The following is a 4,480-nucleotide window of genomic DNA, read 5'->3' as shown; positions in this document are numbered from 1 at the left end:
CTGCAGAACCCAACACACACATCAACACACACATCAACACACACGTCAACACACACGTCAACACACACGTCAATACACACATCAACACACGCATCAACACACACGTCAACACACACAACAACACACAGGTCAAGACACACATCAACACACACACACACACGTCAACACACAGGTCAAGACACACATCAACACACACGTCAACACACACATCAACACACACGTCAACACACACAACAACTGACACATCAACACACGCGTCCACACACACGTCAACACACACGTCAACACACACATCAACACACACGTCAACACACACAACAACTGACACATCAACACACGCGTCCACACACACGTCAACACACACATCAACACACACATCAACACACACATCAACACACACGTCAACACACACATCAACACACACGTCAACACACACAACAACTGACACATCAACACACGCGTCCACACACACGTCAACACACACATCAACACACACGTCAACACACACGTCAATACACACATCAACACACACGTCAATACACACATCAACACACACGTCAATACACACATCAACACACACGTCAATACACACGTCAACACACACGTCAACACACACATCAACACACACATCAACATACACGTCAACACACACATCAACACACGTCAACACACACGTCAACACACACATCAACACACACGTCAACACACACATCAACACACACATCAACACACACGTCAACACACACGTCAACACACACATCAACACACACGTCAACACACACGTCAACACACACGTCAACACACACGTCAACACACACGTCAACACACACATCAACACACGCGTCAATACACACATCAACACACACGTCAACACACACATCAACACACACATCAACACACACATCAACACACACATCAACACACACATCAACACACACGTCAACACACACATCAACACACGCGTCAATACACACATCAACACACACGTCAACAGACACAACAACCGACACATCAACACACGTGTCCACACGCACGTCAACACGCACGTCAACAACACACACCTCAACACACACATCAACACACATGTCAACACACACATCAACACACATATCAACACACACATCAACACAAACATCAACACACACGTCAAAACACACATCAACACACATGTCAACACACACGTCAACGCACATGTCAACACACGTCAACTGAACACACACATCGACACACACGTCAACACACGTCAACGCACACGTCAACACACACACATCAACACACAGGTCAACACACACATCAACACAAGTGAAAAAACTTGTCCATGCAAAACATACATGGAAATAGGAACAAACTTTGCAACAGTCAGAACACTGAGGGAACAAACACTGCCCACTGCCATTAAGAGCAATAAACACAAATGCAAGCACACCACATACCACACACACACATACAAACACACACACACACACACACACACACATACACACACACACGTCAACACACACGTCAACACACACGTCAATACACACATCAACACACGCATCAACACACACGTCAACACACACAACAACACACAGGTCAAGACACACATCAACACACACACACACACGTCAACACACAGGTCAAGACACACATCAACACACACGTCAACACACACATCAACACACACGTCAACACACACAACAACTGACACATCAACACACGCGTCCACACACACGTCAACACACACGTCAACACACACATCAACACACACGTCAACACACACAACAACTGACACATCAACACACACGTCAACACACACATCAACACACACGTCAACACACACATCAACACACACGTCAACACACACAACAACTGACACATCAACACACGCGTCCACACACACGTCAACACACACCTCAACACACACGTCAACACACACGTCAATACACACATCAACACACACGTCAATACACACATCAACACACACGTCAATACACACATCAACACACACGTCAATACACACGTCAACACACACGTCAACACACACATCAACACACACATCAACATACACGTCAACACACACATCAACACACGTCAACACACACGTCAACACACACATCAACACACACGTCAACACACACATCAACACACACATCAACACACACGTCAACACACACATCAACACACACATCAACACACACGTCAACACACACGTCAACACACACGTCAACACACACGTCAACACACACGTCAACACACACATCAACACACGCGTCAATACACACATCAACACACACGTCAACACACACATCAACACACACATCAACACACACATCAACACACACATCAACACACACATCAACACACACGTCAACACACACGTCAACACACACATCAACACACGCGTCAATACACACATCAACACACACGTCAACACACACGTCAACACACACATCAACACACACGTCAACACACACATCAACACACACATCAACACACACGTCAACACACACATCAACACACACATCAACACACACGTCAACACACACGTCAACACACACGTCAACACACACGTCAACACACACGTCAACACACACATCAACACACGCGTCAATACACACATCAACACACACGTCAACACACACATCAACACACACATCAACACACACATCAACACACACATCAACACACACGTCAACACACACATCAACACACACATCAACACACACATCAACACACACATCAACACACACATCAACACACACATCAACACACACATCAACACACACATCAACACACGCGTCAATACACACATCAACACACACGTCAACAGACACAACAACCGACACATCAACACACGTGTCCACACGCACGTCAACACGCACGTCAACAACACACACCTCAACACACACATCAACACACATGTCAACACACACATCAACACACATATCAACACACACATCAACACAAACATCAACACACACGTCAAAACACACATCAACACACATGTCAACACACACGTCAACGCACATGTCAACACACGTCAACTGAACACACACATCGACACACACGTCAACACACGTCAACGCACACGTCAACACACACACATCAACACACAGGTCAACACACACATCAACACAAGTGAAAAAACTTGTCCATGCAAAACATACATGGAAATAGGAACAAACTTTGCAACAGTCGGAACACTGAGGGAACAAACACTGCCCACTGCCATTAAGAGCAATAAACACAAATGCAAGCACACCACATACCACACACACACATACAAACACACACACACACACACACACACACACATACACACATACACGTCACACACACACAGAAAACCACACCCCCTTAAGTGTGAGGGGGGACAGGGATGGGAGGGTGGGGTTCTTATGATTCAAGGATCCCAGAGGACTGTTTGCAGACAGCAGGCCAATACACATGAATAGACTAAAGCAGGGGTGGCCAACCAGTCTAGCATGAAGAGCCAAAAAAAATCCACAAAAGTCAAAAGAGCCGCACAACAAAAAAGGCGTCCATAGCCTACTACAACAGCACAACATTAGGCCTACAGTTATAGCTCCTTTGTTTTTCATTTAAAGTAAGACACTTGGCAGATGCTCAATGATCATTGATAAATGATCATTGGAAAATGAAAAAAGATCAGACACACATCAAATCCCCCCTCACTGAATGACTTATAGGCATGAGCAATGCTCCAACACCTGATAATGCAATGTCAAGTGTTCAGTTAACTTTTAAAAAGAAAATAAACAAAAAGAAAACGAGTGACTGACGTCTATAGCCATTACCAGCCTACTTGCAAAAGTATGTAGGAAATGTTCAGGTTTGAAGCTTTATGAATCCGTGGCATACCAAGTACCAAACTAATGTGTAGGCTAGAAACATATCACCTCCGCAAATGAGGTTATGTTTTCATCGGGGTTTGTCTGTTTGTTAAAGGGATATTCCGCCATTTCTGGAAATACGCTCATTTTCCACCTTCCCTCGAGCAAAACAATCGATATTTACCTTGTTCCCGTTCATCCAGCCATTCTGTGAGTCTGGCGATACAACTTTTAGCTTCAGCCTAGCATAGATCATTGAATCGGATTAGACCATTAGCTTCTCGCCTGCTAGCTTCATGTTTAAAAGTGACTAAGATTTCTGGTAATTTTCCCATTTAAAACGTGTCTCCTCTCAAGTTAGAAAGTGTAATAAGACCAACTGAAAATTAAACCTGGCGTTTTTCTAGGCTGATTTGACATGGAACTACACTCTCATCTGGCGTAATAATCAAGGCAACTTGCAGCTACTGGCACTACTACTGCTTGTTGTCTATGGGGACTATTTTCAGATGCTGCGTACGATATCACTGCGCCTATGGTACGTTTGCAAGTTGCCTTGATTATTACGCCAGATGAGAGTGTAGTTCCATGTCAAATCAGCCTAGAAAAACGCCAGGTTTCATTTTCAGTTGGTCTTATTGCAC

This window comes from Sardina pilchardus, unplaced genomic scaffold, assembly GCF_963854185.1.
Source record: "Sardina pilchardus unplaced genomic scaffold, fSarPil1.1 HAP1_SCAFFOLD_235, whole genome shotgun sequence".
Classification (NCBI taxonomy): domain Eukaryota; kingdom Metazoa; phylum Chordata; class Actinopteri; order Clupeiformes; family Clupeidae; genus Sardina; species Sardina pilchardus.
This window is presented reverse-complemented; position numbering follows the sequence as displayed.